The sequence below is a fragment of the Cavia porcellus genome, unplaced genomic scaffold, assembly GCF_034190915.1.
Source record: "Cavia porcellus strain 051 isolate PalLab524CR breed Dunkin Hartley unplaced genomic scaffold, mCavPor4.1 scaffold_1, whole genome shotgun sequence".
Classification (NCBI taxonomy): Eukaryota; Metazoa; Chordata; class Mammalia; order Rodentia; family Caviidae; genus Cavia; species Cavia porcellus.
Window position 1 is genome coordinate 6,832,853 of NW_026947484.1, and position 26,371 is coordinate 6,859,223.

A 26,371-nucleotide genomic window follows, 5' to 3' on the forward strand; every position below is an offset into this window, starting at 1 on the left:
TGAATCTAATGTAACACACAGCCATACAATGCGCACCACCCCGTGATGTTTTTCTCACTCCTACTAGTGAATCTAATGTAACACACACCCATACAATGCGCACCACCCCGTGATGTTTTTCTCACTCCTACTAGTGAATCTAATGTAACACACACCCAAACAATGCGCACCACCCCGTGATGTTTTTCTCACTCCTACTAGTGAATGTAATGTAACACACACCCATACAATGCGCACCACCCCGTGATGTTTTTCTCACTCCTACTAGTGAATGTAATGTAACACACACCCATACAATGCGCACCACCCCGTGATGTTTTTCTCACTCCTACTAGTGAATGTAATGTAACACACACCCATACAATGCGCACCACCCCGTGATGTTTTTCTCACTCCTACTAGTGAATGTAATGTAACACACACCCATACAATGCGCACCACCCCGTGATCTTTTTCTCACTCCTAGTAGTGAATGTAATGTAACACACACCCATACAATGCGCACCACCCCGTGATGTTTTTCTCACTCCTACTAGTGAATGTAATGTAACACACACCCATACCATGCGCACCACCCCGTGATGTTTTTCTCACTCCTACTAGTGAATGTAATGTAACACACACCCATACAATGCGCACCACCCTTTGATGTTTTTCTCACTCCTACTATTGAATGTAATGTAACAAACACCCATACAATGCGCACCACCCCGTGATGTTTTTCTCACTCCTACTAGTGAATCTAATGTAACACACACCCATACAATGCGCACCACCCCGTGATGTTTTTCTCACTCCTACTAGTGAATGTAATGTAACACACACCCATACAATGCGCACCACCCCGTGATGTTTTTCTCACTCCTACTAGTGAATGTAATGTAACACACACCCATACAATGCGCACCACCCCGTGATGTTTTACTCACTCCTACTAGTGAATGTAATGTAACACACACCCATACAATGCGCACCACCCCGTGATGTTTTTCTCACTCCTACTAGTGAATGAATGTAACACACACCCCTACAATGCGCACGACTCCGTGAAGTTTTTCTCACTCCTACTAGTGAATGTAATGTAACACACACCCCTACAATGCGCACCACCCCGTGACGTTTTTCTCACTCCTACTAGTGAATGTAATGTAACACACACCCATACAATGCGCACCACCCCGTGATGTTTTTCTCACTCCTACTAGTGAATGTAATGTAACACACACCCATACAATGCGCACCACCCCGTGATGTTTTTCTCACTCCTACTAGTGAATGAATGTAACACACACCCCTACAATGCGCACGACCCCGTGAAGTTTTTCTCACTCCTACTAGTGAATGTAATGTAACACACACCCCTACAATGCGCACCACCCCGTGACGTTTTTCTCACTCCTACTAGTGAATGTAATGTAACACACACCCATACAATGCGCACCACCCCGTGATGTTTTTCTCACTCCTACTAGTGAATGTAATGTAACACACACCCATACAATGCGCACCACGCCGTGATGTTTTTCTCACTCCTACTAGTGAATGTAATGTAACACACACCCATACAATGCGCACCACCCCGTGATCTTTTTCTCACTCCTAGTAGTGCATGTAATGTAACACACACCCATACAATGCGCACCACCCCGTGATGTTTTTCTCACTCCTACTAGTGAATGTAATGTAACACACACCCATACCATGCGCACCACCCCGTGATGTTTTTCTCACTCCTACTAGTGAATGTAATGTAACACACACCCATACAATGCGCACCACCCTTTGATGTTTTTCTCACTCCTACTATTGAATGTAATGTAACAAACACCCATACAATGCGCACCACCCCGTGATGTTTTTCTCACTCCTACTAGTGAATCTAATGTAACACACACCCATACAATGCGCACCACCCCGTGATGTTTTTCTCACTCCTACTAGTGAATGTAATGTAACACACACCCATACAATGCGCACCACCCCGTGATGTTTTTCTCACTCCTACTAGTGAATGTAATGTAACACACACCCATACAATGCGCACCACCCCGTGATGTTTTACTCACTCCTACTAGTGAATGTAATGTAACACACACCCATACAATGCGCACCACCCCGTGATGTTTTTCTCACTCCTACTAGTGAATGAATGTAACACACACCCCTACAATGCGCACGACCCCGTGAAGTTTTTCTCACTCCTACTAGTGAATGTAATGTAACACACACCCCTACAATGCGCACCACCCCGTGACGTTTTTCTCACTCCTACTAGTGAATGTAATGTAACACACACCCATACAATGCGCACCACCCCGTGATGTTTTTCTCACTCCTACTAGTGAATCTAATGTAACACACACCCATACAATGCGCACGACCCCGTGATGTTTTTCTCACTCCTACTAGTGAATGTAATGTAACACACACCCATACAATGCGCACCACCCCGTGATGTTTTTCTCACTCCTACTAGTGAATCTAATGTAACACACACCCATACAATGCGCACCACCCCGTGATGTTTTTCTCACTCCTACTAGTGAATGTAATGTAACACACACCCATACAATGCGCACCACCCCGTGATGTTTTTCTCACTCCTACTAGTGAATGTAATGTAACACACACCCATACAATGCGCACCACCCCGTGATGTTTTTCTCACTCCTAGTAGTGAATGTAATGTAACACACACCCATACAATGCGCACCACCCCGTGATGTTTTTCTCACTCCTACTAGTGAATGTAATGTAACACACACCCATACAATGCGCACCACCCCGTGATGTTTTTCTCACTCCTACTAGTGAATCTAATGTAACACACACCCATACAATGCGCACCACCCCGCAATGTTTTTCAGAAACCTATCCTACATTGCCACTGCATGTTCCCTGACCTCCCCATGCTGACCACCCCGTGGTGCTTTTCTCCATCCTACATTGCCACTCATTGCCTATTCTAATTCAGACCCTCCAATTCACACAACTCCGTGATGTTTTTCTCACTCCTAGTAGTGAATGTAATGTAACACACACCCATACAATGCGCACCACCCCGTGATGTTTTTCTCACTCCTACTTGTGAATGTAATGTAACACACACCCATACAATGCGCACCACCGCGTGATGTTTTTCTCACTCCTCTTAGTGAATCTAATGTAACACACAGCCATACAATGCGCACCACCCCGTGATGTTTTTCTCACTCCTACTAGTGAATCTAATGTAACACACACCCATACAATGCGCACCACCCCGTGATGTTTTTCTCACTCCTACTAGTGAATCTAATGAAACACACACCCATACAATGCGCACAACCCCGTGATGTTTTTCTCACTCCTACTAGTGAATCTAATGTAACACACACCCATACAATGCGCACCACCCCGTGATGTTTTTCTCACTCCTACTAGTGAATGTAATGTAACACACACCCATACAATGCGCACCACCCCGTGATGTTTTTCTCACTCCTACTAGTGAATGTAATGTAACACACACCCATACAATGCGCACCACCCCGTGATGTTTTTCTCACTCCTACTATTGAATGTAATGTAACAGACACCCATACAATGCGCACCACCCCGTGATGTTTTTCTCACTCCTCTTAGTGAATCTAATGTAACACACAGCCATACAATGCGCACCACCCCGTGATGTTTTTCTCACTCCTACTAGTGAATCTAATGTAACACACACCCATACAATGCGCACCACCCCGTGATGTTTTTCTCACTCCTACTAGTGAATCTAATGTAACACACACCCAAACAATGCGCACCACCCCGTGATGTTTTTCTCACTCCTACTAGTGAATGTAATGTAACACACACCCATACAATGCGCACCACCCCGTGATGTTTTTCTCACTCCTACTAGTGAATGTAATGTAACACACACCCATACAATGCGCACCACCCCGTGATGTTTTTCTCACTCCTACTAGTGAATGTAATGTAACACACACCCATACAATGCGCACCACCCCGTGATGTTTTTCTCACTCCTACTAGTGAATGTAATGTAACACACACCCATACAATGCGCACCACCCCGTGATCTTTTTCTCACTCCTAGTAGTGAATGTAATGTAACACACACCCATACAATGCGCACCACCCCGTGATGTTTTTCTCACTCCTACTAGTGAATGTAATGTAACACACACCCATACCATGCGCACCACCCCGTGATGTTTTTCTCACTCCTACTAGTGAATGTAATGTAACACACACCCATACAATGCGCACCACCCTTTGATGTTTTTCTCACTCCTACTATTGAATGTAATGTAACAAACACCCATACAATGCGCACCACCCCGTGATGTTTTTCTCACTCCTACTAGTGAATCTAATGTAACACACACCCATACAATGCGCACCACCCCGTGATGTTTTTCTCACTCCTACTAGTGAATGTAATGTAACACACACCCATACAATGCGCACCACCCCGTGATGTTTTTCTCACTCCTACTAGTGAATGTAATGTAACACACACCCATACAATGCGCACCACCCCGTGATGTTTTACTCACTCCTACTAGTGAATGTAATGTAACACACACCCATACAATGCGCACCACCCCGTGATGTTTTTCTCACTCCTACTAGTGAATGAATGTAACACACACCCCTACAATGCGCACGACCCCGTGAAGTTTTTCTCACTCCTACTAGTGAATGTAATGTAACACACACCCCTACAATGCGCACCACCCCGTGACGTTTTTCTCACTCCTACTAGTGAATGTAATGTAACACACACCCATACAATGCGCACCACCCCGTGATGTTTTTCTCACTCCTACTAGTGAATCTAATGTAACACACACCCATACAATGCGCACGACCCCGTGATGTTTTTCTCACTCCTACTAGTGAATGTAATGTAACACACACCCATACAATGCGCACCACCCCGTGATGTTTTTCTCACTCCTACTAGTGAATCTAATGTAACACACACCCATACAATGCGCACCACCCCGTGATGTTTTTCTCACTCCTACTAGTGAATGTAATGTAACACACACCCATACAATGCGCACCACCCCGTGATGTTTTTCTCACTCCTACTAGTGAATGTAATGTAACACACACCCATACAATGCGCACCACCCCGTGATGTTTTTCTCACTCCTAGTAGTGAATGTAATGTAACACACACCCATACAATGCGCACCACCCCGTGATGTTTTTCTCACTCCTACTAGTGAATGTAATGTAACACACACCCATACAATGCGCACCACCCCGTGATGTTTTTCTCACTCCTACTAGTGAATCTAATGTAACACACACCCATACAATGCGCACCACCCCGCAATGTTTTTCAGAAACCTATCCTACATTGCCACTGCATGTTCCCTGACCTCCCCATGCTGACCACCCCGTGGTGCTTTTCTCCATCCTACATTGCCACTCACTGCCTATTCTAATTCAGACCCTCCAATTCACACAACCCCGTGATGTTTTTCTCACTCCTAGTAGTGAATGTAATGTAACACACACCCATACAATGCGCACCACCCCGTGATGTTTTTCTCACTCCTACTTGTGAATGTAATGTAACACACACCCATACAATGCGCACCACCGCGTGATGTTTTTCTCACTCCTCTTAGTGAATCTAATGTAACACACAGCCATACAATGCGCACCACCCCGTGATGTTTTTCTCACTCCTACTAGTGAATCTAATGTAACACACACCCATACAATGCGCACCACCCCGTGATGTTTTTCTCACTCCTACTAGTGAATCTAATGAAACACACACCCATACAATGCGCACAACCCCGTGATGTTTTTCTCACTCCTACTAGTGAATCTAATGTAACACACACCCATACAATGCGCACCACCCCGTGATGTTTTTCTCACTCCTACTAGTGAATGTAATGTAACACACACCCATACAATGCGCACCACCCCGTGATGTTTTTCTCACTCCTACTAGTGAATGTAATGTAACACACACCCATACAATGCGCACCACCCCGTGATGTTTTTCTCACTCCTACTATTGAATGTAATGTAACAGACACCCATACAATGCGCACCACCCCGTGATGTTTTTCTCACTCCTCTTAGTGAATCTAATGTAACACACAGCCATACAATGCGCACCACCCCGTGATGTTTTTCTCACTCCTACTAGTGAATCTAATGTAACACACACCCATACAATGCGCACCACCCCGTGATGTTTTTCTCACTCCTACTAGTGAATCTAATGTAACACACACCCAAACAATGCGCACCACCCCGTGATGTTTTTCTCACTCCTACTAGTGAATGTAATGTAACACACACCCATACAATGCGCACCACCCCGTGATGTTTTTCTCACTCCTACTAGTGAATGTAATGTAACACACACCCATACAATGCGCACCACCCCGTGATGTTTTTCTCACTCCTACTAGTGAATGTAATGTAACACACACCCATACAATGCGCACCACCCCGTGATGTTTTTCTCACTCCTACTAGTGAATGTAATGTAACACACACCCATACAATGCGCACCACCCCGTGATGTTTTTCTCACTCCTACTAGTGAATGTAATGTAACACACACCCATACAATGCGCACCACCCCGTGATGTTTTTCTCACTCCTAGTAGTGAATGTAATGTAACACACACCCATACAATGCGCACCACCCCGTGATGTTTTTCTCACTCCTACTAGTGAATGTAATGTAACACACACCCATACAATGCGCACCACCCCGTGATGTTTTTCTCACTCCTACTAGTGAATCTAATGTAACACACACCCATACAATGCGCACCACCCCGCAATGTTTTTCAGAAACCTATCCTACATTGCCACTGCATGTTCCCTGACCTCCCCATGCTGACCACCCCGTGGTGCTTTTCTCCATCCTACATTGCCACTCACTGCCTATTCTAATTCAGACCCTCCAATTCACACAACCCCGTGATGTTTTTCTCACTCCTAGTAGTGAATGTAATGTAACACACACCCATACAATGCGCACCACCCCGTGATGTTTTTCTCACTCCTACTTGTGAATGTAATGTAACACACACCCATACAATGCGCACCACCGCGTGATGTTTTTCTCACTCCTCTTAGTGAATCTAATGTAACACACAGCCATACAATGCGCACCACCCCGTGATGTTTTTCTCACTCCTACTAGTGAATCTAATGTAACACACACCCATACAATGCGCACCACCCCGTGATGTTTTTCTCACTCGTACTAGTGAATCTAATGAAACACACACCCATACAATGCGCACAACCCCGTGATGTTTTTCTCACTCCTACTAGTGAATCTAATGTAACACACACCCATACAATGCGCACCACCCCGTGATGTTTTTCTCACTCCTACTAGTGAATATAATGTAACACACACCCATACAATGCGCACCACCCCGTGATGTTTTTCTCACTCCTACTAGTGAATGTAATGTAACACACACCCATACAATGCGCACCACCCCGTGATGTTTTTCTCACTCCTACTATTGAATGTAATGTAACAGACACCCATACAATGCGCACCACCCCGTGATGTTTTTCTCACTCCTCTTAGTGAATCTAATGTAACACACAGCCATACAATGCGCACCACCCCGTGATGTTTTTCTCACTCCTACTAGTGAATCTAATGTAACACACACCCATACAATGCGCACCACCCCGTGATGTTTTTCTCACTCCTACTAGTGAATCTAATGTAACACACACCCAAACAATGCGCACCACCCCGTGATGTTTTTCTCACTCCTACTAGTGAATGTAATGTAACACACACCCATACAATGCGCACCACCCCGTGATGTTTTTCTCACTCCTACTAGTGAATGTAATGTAACACACACCCATACAATGCGCACCACCCCGTGATGTTTTTCTCACTCCTACTAGTGAATGTAATGTAACACACACCCATACAATGCGCACCACCCCGTGATGTTTTTCTCACTCCTCTTAGTGAATCTAATGTAACACACAGCCATACAATGCGCACCACCCCGTGATGTTTTTCTCACTCCTACTAGTGAATCTAATGTAACACACACCCATACAATGCGCACCACCCCGTGATGTTTTTCTCACTCCTACTAGTGAATCTAATGTAACACACACCCAAACAATGCGCACCACCCCGTGATGTTTTTCTCACTCCTACTAGTGAATGTAATGTAACACACACCCATACAATGCGCACCACCCCGTGATGTTTTTCTCACTCCTACTAGTGAATGTAATGTAACACACACCCATACAATGCGCACCACCCCGTGATGTTTTTCTCACTCCTACTAGTGAATGTAATGTAACACACACCCATACAATGCGCACCACCCCGTGATGTTTTTCTCACTCCTACTAGTGAATGTAATGTAACACACACCCATACAATGCGCACCACCCCGTGATGTTTTTCTCACTCCTACTAGTGAATGTAATGTAACACACACCCATACAATGCGCACCACCCCGTGATGTTTTTCTCACTCCTTCTAGTGAATGTAATGTAACACACACCCATACAATGCGCACCACCCCGTGATGTTTTTCTCACTCCTCTTAGTGAATCTAATGTAACACACAGCCATACAATGCGCACCACCCCGTGATGTTTTTCTCACTCCTACTAGTGAATGTAATGTAACACACACCCATACAATGCGCACCACCCCGTGATGTTTTTCTCACTCCTACTAGTGAATGTAATGTAACACACACCCAAACAATGCGCACCACCCCGTGATGTTTTTCTCACTCCTACTAGTGAATGTAATGTAACACACACCCATACAATGCGCACCACCCCGTGATGTTTTTCTCACTCCTACTAGTGAATGTAATGTAACACACACCCATACAATGCGCACCACCCCGTGATGTTTTTCTCACTCCTACTAGTGAATGTAATGTAACACACACCCATAAAATGCGCACCACCCCGTGATGTTTTTCTCACTCCTACTAGTGAATGTAATGTAACACACACCCATAAAATGCGCACCACCCCGTGGTGTTTTTCTCACTCCTACTAGTGACTCTAGTGTAACACACACCCATACAATGCGCACCACCCCGTGATGTTTTTCTCACTCCTACTAGTGAATCTAATGTAACAAACACCCATACAATGCGCACCACCCCGTGATGTTTTTTTCACTCCTACTAGTGAATGTAATGTAACACACACCCATACAATGCGCACCACCCCGTGATGTTTTTCTCACTCCTACTAGTGAATCTAATGTAACACACACCCATACAATGCGCACCACCCCGTGATGTTTTTCTCACTCCTACTAGTGAATCTAATGTAACACACACCCATACAATGCGCACGACCCCGTGATGTTTTTCTCACTCCTACTAGTGAATGTAATGTAACACACACCCATACAATGTGCACCACCCCGTGATGTTTTTCTCACTCCTACTAGTGAATGTAATGTAACACACACCCATACAATGCGCACCACCCCGTGATGTTTTTCTCACTCCTACTAGTGAATGTAATGTAACACACACCCATACAATGCGCACCACCCCGTGATGTTTTTCTCACTCCTACTAGTGAATCTAATGTAACACACACCCATACAATGCGCTCCACCCCGTGATGTTTTTCTCACTCCTACTAGTGAATGTAATGTAACACACACCCATACAATGCGCACCACCCCGTGATGTTTTTCTCACTCCTACTAGTGAATGTAATGTAACACACACCCATACAATGCGCACCACCCCGTGATGTTTTTCTCACTCCTAGTAGTGAATGTAATGTAACACACACCCATACAATGCGCACCACCCCGTGATGTTTTTCTCACTCCTACTAGTGAATGTAATGTAACACACAACCATACAATGCGCACCACCCCGTGGTGTTTTTCTCACTCCTACTATTGAATGTAATGTAACACACACCCATACAATGCGCACCACCCCGTGATGTTTTTCTCACTCCTACTAGTGAATCTAATGTAACACACACCCATACAATGCGCACCACCCCGTGATGTTTTTCTCACTCCTACTAGTGAATGTAATGTAACACACACCCATACAATGCGCACCACCCCGTGATGTTTTTTTCACTCCTACTAGTGAATGTAATGTAACACACACCCATACAATGCGTACCACCCCGTGATGTTTTTCTCACTCCTACTAGTGAATGTAATGTAACACACACCCATACAATGCGCACCACCCCGTGATGTTTTTCTCACTCCTACTAGTGAATGTAATGTAACACACACCCCTACAATGCGCACGACCCCGTGAAGTTTTTCTCACTCCTACTAGTGAATGTAATGTAACACACACCCCTACAATGCGCACCACCCCGTGACGTTTTTCTCACTCCTACTAGTGAATCTAATGTAACACACACCCATCCAATGCGCACCACCCCGTGACGTTTTTCTCACTCCTACTAGTGAATCTAATGTAACACACACCCATACAATGCGCACCACCCCGTGATGTTTTTCTCACTCCTACTAGTGAATGTAATGTAACACACACCCATACAATGCGCACCACCCCGTGATGTTTTTCTCACTCCTACTAGTGAATGTAATGTAACACACACCCATACAATGCGCACCACCCCGTGATGTTTTTCTCACTCCTACTAGTGAATGTAATGTAACACACACCCATACAATGCGCACCACCCCGTGATGTTTTTCTCACTCCTACTAGTGAATGTAATGTAACACACAACCATACAATGCGCACCACCCCGTGATGTTTTTCTCACTCCTACTAGTGAATGTAATGTAACACACACCCATACAATGCGCACCACCCCGTGATGTTTTTCTCACTCCTACTAGTGAATGTAATGTAACACACACCCATACAATGCGCACCACCCCGTGATGTGTTTCTCACTCCTACTAGTGAATCTAATGTAACACACACCCATACAATGCGCACCACCCCGCAATGTTTTTCAGAAACCTATCCTACATTGCCACTGCATGTTCCCTGACCTCCCCATGCTGACCACCCCGTGGTGCTTTTCTCCATCCTACATTGCCACTCACTGCCTATTCTAATTCAGACCCTCCAATTCACACAACCCCGTGATGTTTTTCTCACTCCTAGTAGTGAATGTAATGTAACACACACCCATACAATGCGCACCACCCCGTGATGTTTTTCTCACTCCTACTTGTGAATGTAATGTAACACACACCCATACAATGCGCACCACCCCGTGATGTTTTTCTCACTCCTCTTAGTGAATCTAATGTAACACACAGCCATACAATGCGCACCACCGCGTGATGTTTTTCTCACTCCTACTAGTGAATCTAATGTAACACACACCCATACAATGCGCACCACCCCGTGATGTTTTTCTCACTCGTACTAGTGAATCTAATGTAACACACACCCATACAATGCGCACAACCCCGTGATGTTTTTCTCACTCCTAATAGTGAATGTAATGTAACACACACCCATAAAATGCGCACCACCCCGTGATGTTTTTCTCACTCCTAGTCGTGAATGTAATGTAACACACACCCATACAATGCGCACCACCCCGTGATGTTTTTCTCACCCCTACTAGTGAATGTAATGTAACACACACCCATACAATGCGCACCACCCCGTGATGTTTTTCTCACTCCTACTAGTGAATCTAATGTAACACACAACCATACAATGCGCACCACCCCGCAATGTTTTTCAGAAACCTATCCTACATTGCCACTGCATGTTCCCTGACCTCCCCATGCTGACCACCCCGTGGTGATTTTCTCCATCCTACATTGCCACTCACTGCCTATTCTAATTCAGACCCTCTAATTCACACCACCCCGTGATGTTTTTCTCACTCCTAGTAGTGAATGTAATGTAACACACACCCATACAATGCGCACCACCACGTGATGTTTTTCTCACTCCTACTAGTGAATGTAATGTAACACACACCCATACAATGCGCACCACCCCGTGATGTTTTTCTCACTCCTACTACTGAATCTAATGTAACACACACCCATACAATGCGCACCACCCCGTGATGTTTTTCTCACTTCTAGTATTGAATGTAATGTGACACACACCCATACAATGCGCACCACCCCGTGATGTTTTTCTCACTCCTACTAGTGAATGTAATGTAACACACACCCATACAATGCGCACCTACCCCGTGATGTTTTTCTCACTCCTACTAGTGAATGTAATGTAACACACACCCATACAATGCGCACCACCCCGTGATGTTTTTCTCACTCCTCTTTGTGAATCTAATGTAACACACAGCCATACAATGCGCACCACCCCGTGATGTTTTTCTCACTCCTACTAGTGAATCTAATGTAACACACACCCATACAATGCGCACCACCCCGTGATGTTTTTCTCACTCCTACTAGTGAATGTAATGTAACACACACCCAAACAATGCGCACCACCCCGTGATGTTTTTCTCACTCCTACTAGTGAATGTAATGTAACACACACCCATAAAATGCGCACCACCCCGTGATGTTTTTCTCACTCCTACTAGTGAATGTAATGTAACACACACCCATACAATGCGCACCACCCCGTGATGTTTTTCTCACTCCTACTAGTGAATGTAATGTAACACACACCCATACAATGCGCACCACCTCGTGATGTTTTTCTCACTCCTACTAGTGAATCTAATGTAACACACACCCATACAATGCGCACCACCCCGTGATGTTTTTCTCACTCCTACTAGTGAATGTAATGTAACACACACCCATACAATGCGTACCACCCCGTGATGTTTTTCTCACTCCTACTAGTGAATGTAATGTAACACACACCCATACAATGCGCACCACCCCGTGATGTTTTTCTCACTCCTACTAGTGACTCTAATGTAACACACACCCATACAATGCGCACCACCCCGTGATGTTTTTCTCACTCCTACTAGTGAATCTAATGTAACACAAACCCATACAATGCGCACGACCCCGTGATGTTTTTCTCACTCCTACTAGTGAATGTAATGTAACACACACCCATACAATGCGCACCACCCCGTGATGTTTTTCTCACTCCTACTAGTGAATGTAATGTAACACACACCCATACAATGCGCACCACCCCGTGATGTTTTTCTCACTCCTACTTGTGAATCTAATGTAACACACACCCATACAATGCGCACGACCCCTTGATGTTTTTCTCACTCCTACTAGTGAATGTAATGTAACACACACCCATACAATGCGCACCACCACGTGATGTTTTTCTCACTCCTACTAGTGAATGTAATGTAACACACACCCATACAATGCGCACCACCCCGTGATGTTTTTCTCACTCCTACTAGTGAATGTAATGTAACACACACCCATACAATGCGTACCACCCCGTGATGTTTTTCTCACTCCTACTAGTGAATGTAATGTAACACACACCCATACAATGCGCACCACCCCGTGATGTTTTTCTCACTCCTACTAGTGAATCTAATGTAACACACACCCATACAATGCGCTCCACCCTGTGATGTTTTTCTCACTCCTACTAGTGAATGTAATGTAACACACACCCATACAATGCGCACCACCCCGTGATGTTTTTCTCACTCCTACTAGTGAATGTAATGTAACACACACCCATACAATGCGCACCACCCCGTGATGTTTTTCTCACTCCTAGTAGTGAATGTAATGTAACACACACCCATACAATGCGCACCACCCCGTGATGTTTTTCTCACTCCTACTAGTGAATGTAATGTAACACACACCCATACCATGCGCACCACCCCGTGATGTTTTTCTCACTCCTACTAGTGAATGTAATGTAACACACACCCATACAATGCGCACCACCCCGTGATGTTTTTCTCACTCCTACTAGTGAATGTAATGTAACACACACCCATACAATGCGCACCACCCCGTGATGTTTTTCTCACTCCTACTAGTGAATCTAATGTAACACACACCCATACGATGTGCACCACCCCGTGATGTTTTTCTCACTCGTACTAGTGAATCTAATGTAACACACACCCATACAATGCGCACCACCCCGTGATGTTTTTCTCACTCCTACTAGTGAATGTAATGTAACACACACCCATACAATGCGCACCACTCCGTGATGTTTTTCTCACTCCTACTAGTGAATGTAATGTAACACACACCCACACAATGCGCACCACCCCGTGATGTTTTTCTCACTCCTACTAGTGAATGTAATGTAAAACACACCCATACAATGCGCACCACCCCGTGATGTTTTTCTCACTCCTACTAGTGAATCTAATGTAACACACACCCATACAATGCGCACCACCCCGCAATGTTTTTCAGAAACCTATCCTACATTGCCACTGCATGTTCCCTTACCTCCCCATGCTGACCACCCCGTGGTGCTTTTCTCCATCCTACATTGCCACTCACTGCCTATTCTAATTCAGACCCTCCAATTCACACCACCCCGTGATGTTTTTCTCACTCCTAGTAGTGAATGTAATGTAACACACACCCATACAATGCGCAGCACCCCGTGATGTTTTTCTCACTCCTACTAGTGAATGTAATGTAACACACACACATACAATGCGCACCACCCCGTGATGTTTTTCTCACTCCTACTTGTGAATGTAATGTAACACACACCCATACAATGCGCACCACGCCGTGATGTTTTTCTCACTCCTACTAGTGAATCTAATGTAACACACACCCATACAATGCGCACCACCCCGTGATGTTTTTCTCACTCCTACTAGTGAATGTAATGTAACACACACCCATACAATGCGCACCACCCCGTGATGTTTTTCTCACTCCTACTAGTGAATGTAATGTAACACACACCCAAACGATGCGCACCACCCCGTGATGTTTTTCTCACTCCTACTAGTGAATGTAATGTAACACACACCCATACAATGCGCACCACCCCGTGATGTTTTTCTCACTCCTATTAGTGAATGTAATGTAACACACACCCATACAATGCGAACCACCCCGTGATGTTTTTCTCACTCCTACTAGTGAATGTAATGTAACACACACCCATACAATGCGTACCACCCCGTGATGATTTTCTCACTCCTACTAGTGAATGTAATGTAACACACACCCATACAATGCGCACCACCCCGTGATGTTTTTCTCACTCCTACTAGTGACTCTAATGTAACACACACCCATACAATGCGCACCACCCCGTGATGTTTTTCTCACTCCTACTAGTGAATGTAATGTAACACACACCCATACAATGCGCACGACCCCGTGATGTTTTTCTCACTCCTACTAGTGAATGTAATGTAACACACACCCATACAATGCGCACCACCACGTGATGTTTTTCTCACTCCTACTAGTGAATCTAATGTAACACACACCCATACAATGCGCACCACCCCGTGATGTTTTTCTCACTCCTACTAGTGAATGTAATGTAACACACACCCATACAATGCGCACGACCCCGTGATGTTTTTCTCACTCCTACTAGTGAATGTAATGTAACACACACCCATACAATGCGCACCACCCCGTGATGTTTTTCTCACTCCTACTAGTGAATGTAATGTAACACACACCCATACAATGCGCACCACCCCGTGATGTTTTTCTCACTCCTACTAGTGAATGTAATGTAACACACACCCATACAATGCGTACCACCCCTTGATGTTTTTCTCACTCCTACTAGTGAATGTAATGTAACACACACCCATACAATGCGCACCACCCCGTGATGTTTTTCTCACTCCTACTATTGAATGTAATCTAACACACACCCATACAATGCGCACCACCCCGTGATGTTTTTCTCACTCCTACTAGTGAATCGAATGTAACACACACCCATACAATGCGTACCACCCCGTGATGATTTTCTCACTCCTACTAGTGAATGTAATGTAACACACACCCATACAATGCGCACCACCCCGTGATGTTTTTCTCACTCCTACTAGTGACTCTAATGTAACACACACCCATACAATGCGCACCACCCCGTGATGTTTTTCTCACTCCTACTAGTGAATGTAATGTAACACACACCCATACAATGCGCACGACCCCGTGATGTTTTTCTCACTCCTACTAGTGAATGTAATGTAACACACACCCATACAATGCGCACCACCCCGTGATGTTTTTCTCACTCCTACTAGTGAATCTAATGTAACACACACCCATACAATGCGCACCACCCCGTGATGTTTTTCTCACTCCTACTAGTGAATGTAATGTAACACACACCCATACAATGCGCACGACCCCGTGATGTTTTTCTCACTCCTACTAGTGAATGTAATGTAACACACACCCATACAATGCGCACCACCCCGTGATGTTTTTCTCACTCCTACTAGTGAATGTAATGTAACACACACCCATACAATGCGCACCACCCCGTGATGTTTTTCTCACTCCTACTAGTGAATGTAATGTAACACACACCCATACAATGCGTACCACCCCTTGATGTTTTTCTCACTCCTACTAGTGAATGTAATGTAACACACACCCATACAATGCGCACCACCCCGTGATGTTTTTCTCACTCCTACTATTGAATGTAATCTAACACACACCCATACAATGCGCACCACCCCGTGATGTTTTTCTCACTCCTACTAGTGAATCGAATGTAACACACACCCATACAATGCGCACCACCCCGTGATGTTTTTCTCACTCCTACTAGTGAATGTAATGTAACACACACCCATACAATGCGCACCACCCCGTGATGTTTTTCTCAGTCCTACTAGTGAATATAATGTAACACACACCCATACAATGCGCACCACCCCGTGATGTTTTTCTCACTCCTACTAGTGAATGTAATGTAACACACACCCATACAATGCGCACCACCCCGTGATGTTTTTCTCACTCCTACTAGTGAATGTAATGTAACACACACCCCTACAATGCGCACGACCCCGTGAAGTTTTTCTCACTCCTACTAGTGAATGTAATGTAACACACACCCCTACAATGCGCACCACCCCCTGACGTTATTCTCACTCCTACTAGTGAATCTAATGTAACACACACCCATACAATGCGCACCACCCCGTGATGTTTTTCTCACTCCTACTAGTGAATCTAATGTAACACACACCCATACAATGCGCACCACCCCGTGATGCTTTTATCACTCCTACTAGTGAATGTAATGTAACACACACCTATACAATGCGCACCACCCCGTGATGTTTTTCTCACTCCTACTAGTGAATTTAATGTAACACACACCCATACAATGCACACCACCCCGCAATGTTTTTCAGAAACCTATCCTACATTGCGACTGCATGTTCCCTTACCTCCCCATGCTGACCACCCCGTGGTGCTTTTCTCCATCCTACATTGCCACTCACTGCCTATTCTAATTCAGACCCTCCAATTCACACCACCCCGTGATGTTTTTCTCATTCCTAGTAGTGAATGTAATGTAACACACACCCATACAATGCGCACCACCCCGTGATGTTTTTCTCACTCCTACTAGTGAATGTAATGTAACACACACACATACAATGCGCACCACCCCGTGATGTTTTTCTCACTCCTACTTGTGAATGTAATGTAACACACACCCATACAATGCGCACCACCCCGTGATGTTTTTCTCACTCCTACTAGTGAATCTAACGTAACACACACCCATACAACGCGCACCACCCCGTGATGTTTTTCTCACTCCTACTAGTGAATATAATGTAACACACACCCATACAATGCGCACCACCCCGTGATGTTTTTCTCACTCCTACTAGTGAATCTAATGTAACACACACCCATACAGTGCGCACGACCGCGTGATGTTTTTCTCACTCCTACTAGTGAATGTAATGTAACACACACCCATACAATGCGCACCACCCCGTGATGTTTTTCTCACTCCTACTAGTGAATGTAATGTAACACACACCCATACAATGCGCACCACCCCGTGATGTTTTTCTCACTCCTACTATTGAATGTAATGTAACACACACGCATACAATGCGCACCACCCCGTGATGTATTTCTCACTCCTACTAATGAATGTATTGTAACACACACCCATACAATGCGCACCACCCCGTGATGTTTTTCTCACTCCTACTAGTGAATGTAATGTAACACACACCCATACAATGCGCACCACCCCGTGATGTTTTTCTCACTCCTACTAGTGAATGTAATGTAACACACACCCCTACAATGCGCACGACCCCGTGAAGTTTTTCTCACTCCTACTAGTGAATGTAATGTAACACACACCCCTACAATGCGCACCACCCCGTGACGTTTTTCTCACTCCTACTAGTGAATCTAATGTAACACACACCCATACAATGCGCACCACCCCGTGATGTTTTTCTCACTCCTACTAGTGAATCTAATGTAACACACACCCATACAATGCGCACAACCCCGTGATGTTTTTCTCACTCCTACTAGTGAATGTAATGTAACACACACCCATACAATGCGCACCAACCCGTGATGTTTTTCTCACTCCTACTAGTGAATCTAATGTAACACACACCCATACAATGCGCACCACCCCGTGATGTTTTTCTCACTCGTACTAGTGAATGTAATGTAACACACACCCATACAATGCGCACCACCCCGTGATGTTTTTCTCACTCCTACTAGTGAATGTAATGTAACACACACCTATACAATGCGCACCACCCCGTGATGTTTTTCTCACTCATACTAGTGAATGTAATGTAACACACACCCATACAATGCGCACCACCCCGTGATGTTTTTCTCACTCCTACTAGTGAATCTAATGTAACACACAGCCATACAATGCGCACCACCCCGCAATGTTTTTCAGAAACCTATCCTACATTGCCACTGCATGTTCCCTTACCTCCCCATGCTGACCACCCCGTGGTGCTTTTCTCCATCCTACATTGCCACTCACTGCCTATTCTAATTCAGACCCTCCAATTCACACCACCCCGTGATGTTTTTCTCACTCCTAGTAGTGAATGTAATGTAACACACACCCATACAATGCACACCACCCCGTGATGTTTTTCTCACTCCTACTAGTGAATGTAATGTAACACACACACATACAATGCGCACCACCCCGTGATGTTTTTCTCACTCCTACTTGTGAATGTAATGTAACACACACCCATACAATGCGCACCACGCCGTGATGTTTTTCTCACTCCTACTAGTGAATCTAATGTAACACACACCCATACAATGCGCACCACCCCGTGATGTTTTTCTCACTCGTACTAGTGAATGTAATGTAACACACACCCATACAGTGCGCACGACCACGTGATGTTTTTCTCACTCCTACTAGTGAATGTAATGTAACACACACCCATACAATGCGCACCACCCCGTGATGTTTTTCTCACTCCTACTAGTGAATGTAATGTAACACACACCCATACAATGCGCACCACGCCGTGATGTTTTTCTCACTCCTACTAGTGAATGTAATGTAACACACACCCATACAGTGCGCACGACCACGTGATGTTTTTCTCACTCCTACTAGTGAATGTAATGTAACACACACCCATACAATGCGCACCACCCCGTGATGTTTTTCTCACTCCTACTAGTGAATGTAATGTAACACACACCCATACAATGCGCACCACCCCGTGATGTTTTTCTCACTCCTACTATTGAATGTAATGTAACACACACGCATACAATGCGCACCACCCCGTGATGTTTTTCTCACTCCTACTAGTGAATGTAATGTAACACACACCCATACAATGCGCACCACCCCGTGATGTTTTTCTCACTCCTACTAGTGAATGTAATGTAACACACACCCATACAATGCGCACCACCCCGTGATGTTTTTCTCACTCCTACTAGTGAATGTAATGTAACACACACCCATACAATGCGCACCACCCCGTGATGTTTTTCTCACTCCTACTAGTGAATCTAATGTAACACACACCCATACAATGCGCACCACCCCGCGATGTTTTTCAGAAACCTATCCTACATTGCCACTGCATGTTCCCTGACCTCCCCATGCTGACCACCCCGTGGTGCTTTTCTCCATCCAACATTGCCACTCACGGCCTATTCTAATTCAGACCCTCCAATTCACACCACCCCGTGATGTTTTTCTCACTCCTAGTAGTGAATGTAATGTAACACACACCCATACAATGCGCACCAGCCCGTGATGTTTTTCTCACTCCTACTAGTGAATGTAATGTAACACACACCCATACAATGCGCACCACCCCGTGATGTTTTTCTCACTCCTACTATTGAATGTAATGTAACACACACGCATGCAATGCGAACCACCCCGTGATGTTTTTCTCACTCCTACTAGTGAATGTAATGTAACACACACCCATACAATGCGCACTACCCCATGATGTTTTTCTCACTCCTACTAGTGAATGTAATGTAACACACACCCATACAATGCGCACCACCCCGTGATGTTTTTCTCACTCCTACTAGTGAATGTAATGTAACACACACCCATACAATGCGCACCACCCCGTGATGTTTTTCTCACTCCTACTAGTGAATGTAATGTAACACACACCCATACAATGCGCACCACCCCGCGATGTTTTTCAGAAACCTATCCTACATTGCCACTGCATGTTCCCTGACCTCCCCATGCTGACCACCCCGTGGTGCTTTTCTCCATCCAACATTGCCACTCACGGCCTATTCTAATTCAGACCCTCCAATTCACACCACCCCGTGATGTTTTTCTCACTCCTAGTAGTGAATGTAATGTAACACACACCCATACAATGCGCACCACCCCGTGATGTTTTTCTCACTCCTACTAGTGAATCTAATGTAACACACACCCATACAATGCGCACCACCCCGTGATGTTTTTCTCACTCCTACTAGTGAAGGTAATGTAACAAACACCCATACAATGCGCACCAGCCCGTGATGTTTTTCTCACTCCTACTAGTGAATGTAATGTAACACACACCCATACAATGCGCACCACCCCGTGATGTATTTCTCACTCCTACTAGTGAATGTAATGTAACACACACCCATACAATGCACACCACCCCGTGATGTTTTTCTCACTCCTACTAGTGAATGTAATGTAACACACACCCATACAATGCGCACCACCCCGTGATGTTTTTCTCACTCCTACTAGTGATTGTAATGTAACACACACCCATACAATGCGCACCACCCCATGATGTTTTTCTCACTCGTACTAGTGAATGTAATGTAACACACACCCATACAATGCGCACCACCCCGTGATGTTTTTCTCACTCCTACTAGTGAATGTAATGTAACACACACCCATACAATGCGCACCACCCCGTGATGTTTTTCTCACTCCTATTAGTGAATGTAATGTAACACACACCCATACAATGCCCACCACCCCGTGATGTTTTTCTCACTCCTACTAGTGAATGTAATGTAACACACACCCATACAATGCGCACCACTCCGTGATGTTTTTCTCACTCCTCTTAGTGAATCTAATGTAACACACAGCCATACAATGCGCACCACCCCGTGATGTTTTTCTCACTCCTACTAGTGAATCTAATGTAACACACACCCATACAATGCGCACCACCCCGTGATGTTTTTCTCACTCATACTAGTGAATGTAATGTAACACACACCCATACAATGCGCACCACCCCGTGATGTTTTTCTCACTCCTACTAGTGACTCTAATGTAACACACACCCATACAATGCGCACCACCCCGTTATGTTTTTCTCACTCCTACTAGTGAATCTAATGTAACACACACCCATACAATGCGCACGACCCCGTGATTTTTTTCTCACTCCTACTAGTGAATCTAATGTAACACACACCCATACAATGCGCACCACCCCGTCATGTTTTTCTCACTCCTACTAGTGAATGTAATGAAACACACACCCATACAATGCGCACCACCCCGTGATGATTTTCTCACTCCTACTAGTGACTCTAATGTAACACACACCCATACAATGCGCACCACCCCGTTATGTTTTTCTCACTCCTACTAGTGAATCTAATGTAACACACACCCATACAATGCGCACCACCCCGTGATGTTTTTCTCACTCCTACTAGTGAATGTAATGTAACACACACGCATACAATGCGCACCACCCCGTGATGTTTTTCTCACTCCTACTAGTGAATGTAATGTAACACACACCCATACAATGCGCACCACCCCGTGATGTTTTTCTCACTCCTACTAGTGAATGTAATGTAACACACACCCATACAATGCGTACCACCCCGTGATGTTTTTCTCACTCCTACTAGTGAATGTAATGTAACACACACCCATACAATGCGCACCACCCCGTGATGTTTTTCTCACTCCTACTAGTGAATCTAATGTAACACACACCCATACAATGCGCACCACCCCGTGATGTATTTCTCACTCCTACTAGTGAATGTAATGTAACACAAACCCATACAATGCGTACCACCCCGTGATGTTTTTCTCCTACTAGTGAATGTAATGTAACACACACACATACAATGCGCACCACCCCGTGATGTTTTTCTCACTCCTACTAGTGAACGTAATGTAACACACACCCATACAATGCGCACCCCCCCGTGATGTTTTTCTCACTCCTACTAGTGAATGTAATGTAACACACACCCATACCATGCGCACCACCCCGTGATGTTTTTCTCACTCCTACTAGTTAATGTAATGTAACACACACCCATACAATGCGCACCACCCCGTGATGTTTTTCTCACTCCTACTATTGAATGTAATGTAACACACACCCATACAATGCGCACCACCCCGTGATGTTTTTCTCACTCCTACTAGTGAATCTAATGTAACACACACCCATACAATGCGCACCACCCCGTGATGTTTTTCTCACTCCTACTAGTGAATATAATGTAACACACACCCATACAATGCGCACCACCCCGTGATGTTTTTCTCACTCCTACTAGTGAATGTAATGTAACACACACCCATACAATGCGCACCACCCCGTGATGTTTTTCTCACTCCTACTAGTGAATGTAATGTAACACACACCCCTACAATGCGCACGACCCCGTGAAGTTTTTCTCACTCCTACTAGTGAATGTAATGTAACACACAACCCTACAATGCGCACCACCCCGGGACGTTTTTCTCACTCCTACTAGTGAATCTAATGTAACACACACCCATACAATGCGCACCACCCCGTGATGTTTTTCTCACTCCTACTAGTGAATCTAATGTAACACACACCCATACAATGCGCACGACCCCGTGATGTTTTTCTCACTCCTACTAGTGAATGTAATGTAACACACACCCATACAATGCGCACCACCCCGTGATGTTTTTCTCACTCCTACTAGTGAATCTAATGTAACACACACCCATACAATGCGCACCACCCCGCGATGTTTTTCAGAAACCTATCCTACATTGCCACTGCATGTTCCCTGACCTCCCCATGCTGACCACCCCGTGGTGCTTTTCTCCATCCAACATTGCCACTCACGGCCTATTCTAATTCAGACCCTCCAATTCACACCACCCCGTGATGTTTTTCTCACTCCTAGTAGTGAATGTAATGTAACACACACCCATACAATGCGCACCACCCCGTGATGTTTTTCTCACTCCTACTAGTGAATGTAATGTAACACACACCCATACAATGCGCACCACCCCGTGATGTTTTTCTCACTCCTACTATTGAATGTAATGTAACACACACGCATACAATGCGCACCACCCCGTGATGTTTTTCTCACTCCTACTAGTGAATGTAATGTAACACACACCCATACAATGCGCACCACCCCATGATGTTTTTCTCACTCCTACTAGTGAATGTAATGTAACACACACCCATACAATGCGCACCACCCCGTGATGTTTTTCTCACTCCTACTAGTGAATGTAATGTAACACACACCCATACAATGCGCACCACCCCGTGATGTTTTTCTCACTCCTACTAGTGAATGTAATGTAACACACACCCATACAATGCGCACCACCCCGCGATGTTTTTCAGAAACCTATCCTACATTGCCACTGCATGTTCCCTGACCTCCCCATGCTGACCACCCCGTGGTGCTTTTCTCCATCCAAAATTGCCACTCACGGCCTATTCTAATTCAGACCCTCCAATTCACACCACCCCGTGATGTTTTTCTCACTCCTAGTAGTGAATGTAATGTAACACACACCCATATAATGCGCACCACCCCGTGATGTTTTTCTCACTCCTACTAGTGAATCTAATGTAACACACACCCATACAATGCGCACCACCCCGTGATGTTTTTCTCACTCCTACTAGTGAAGGTAATGTAACAAACACCCATACAATGCGCACCAGCCCGTGATGTTTTTCTCACTCCTACTAGTGAATGTAATGTAACACACACCCATACAATGCGCACCACCCCGTGATGTATTTCTCACTCCTACTAGTGAATGTAATGTAACACACACCCATACAATGCACACCACCCCGTGATGTTTTTCTCACTCCTACTAGTGAATGTAATGTAACACACACCCATACAATGCGCACCACCCCGTGATGTTTTTCTCACTCCTACTAGTGATTGTAATGTAACACACACCCATACAATGCGCACCACCCCATGATGTTTTTCTCACTCGTACTAGTGAATGTAATGTAACACACACCCATACAATGCGCACCACCCCGTGATGTTTTTCTCACTCCTACTAGTGAATGTAATGTAACACACACCCATACAATGCGCACCACCCCGTGATGTTTTTCTCACTCCTATTAGTGAATGTAATGTAACACACACCCATACAATGCCCACCACCCCGTGATGTTTTTCTCACTCCTACTAGTGAATGTAATGTAACACACACCCATACAATGCGCACCACTCCGTGATGTTTTTCTCACTCCTCTTAGTGAATCTAATGTAACACACAGCCATACAATGCGCACCACCCCGTGATGTTTTTCTCACTCCTACTAGTGAATCTAATGTAACACACACCCATACAATGCGCACCACCCCGTGATGTTTTTCTCACTCATACTAGTGAATGTAATGTAACACACACCCATACAATGCGCACCACCCCGTGATGTTTTTCTCACTCCTACTAGTGACTCTAATGTAACACACACCCATACAATGCGCACCACCCCGTTATGTTTTTCTCACTCCTACTAGTGAATCTAATGTAACACACACCCATACAATGCGCACGACCCCGTGATGTTTTTCTCACTCCTACTAGTGAATCTAATGTAACACACACCCATACAATGCGCACCACCCCGTGATGTTTTTCTCACTCCTACTAGTGAATGTAATGTAACACACACCCATACAATGCGCACCACCCCGTGATGATTTTCTCACTCCTACTAGTGACTCTAATGTAACACACACCCATACAATGCGCACCACCCCGTTATGTTTTTCTCACTCCTACTAGTGAATCTAATGTAACACACACCCATACAATGCGCACCACCCCGTGATGTTTTTCTCACTCCTACTAGTGAATGTAATGTAACACACACGCATACAATGCGCACCACCCCGTGATGTTTTTCTCACTCCTACTAGTGAATGTAATGTAACACACACCCATACAATGCGCACCACCCCGTGATGTTTTTCTCACTCCTACTAGTGAATGTAATGTAACACACACCCATACAATGCGTACCACCCCGTGATGTTTTTCTCACTCCTACTAGTGAATGTAATGTAACACACACCCATACAATGCGCACCACCCCGTGATGTTTTTCTCACTCCTACTAGTGAATCTAATGTAACACACACCCATACAATGCGCACCACCCCGTGATGTATTTCTCACTCCTACTAGTGAATGTAATGTAACACAAACCCATACAATGCGTACCACCCCGTGGTGTTTTTCTCCTACTAGTGAATGTAATGTAACACACACCCATACAATGCGCACCACCCCGTGATGTTTTTCTCACTCCTACTAGTGAATGTAATGTAACACACACCCATACAATGCGCACCCCCCCGTGATGTTTTTCTCACTCCTACTAGTGAATGTAATGTAACACACACCCATACCATGCGCACCACCCCGTGATGTTTTTCTCACTCCTACTAGTTAATGTAATGTAACACACACCCATACAATGCGCACCACCCCGTGATGTTTTTCTCACTCCTACTATTGAATGTAATGTAACACACACCCATACAATGCGCACCACCCCGTGATGTTTTTCTCACTCCTACTAGTGAATCTAATGTAACACACACCCATACAATGCGCACCACCCCGTGATGTTTTTCTCACTCCTACTAGTGAATATAAT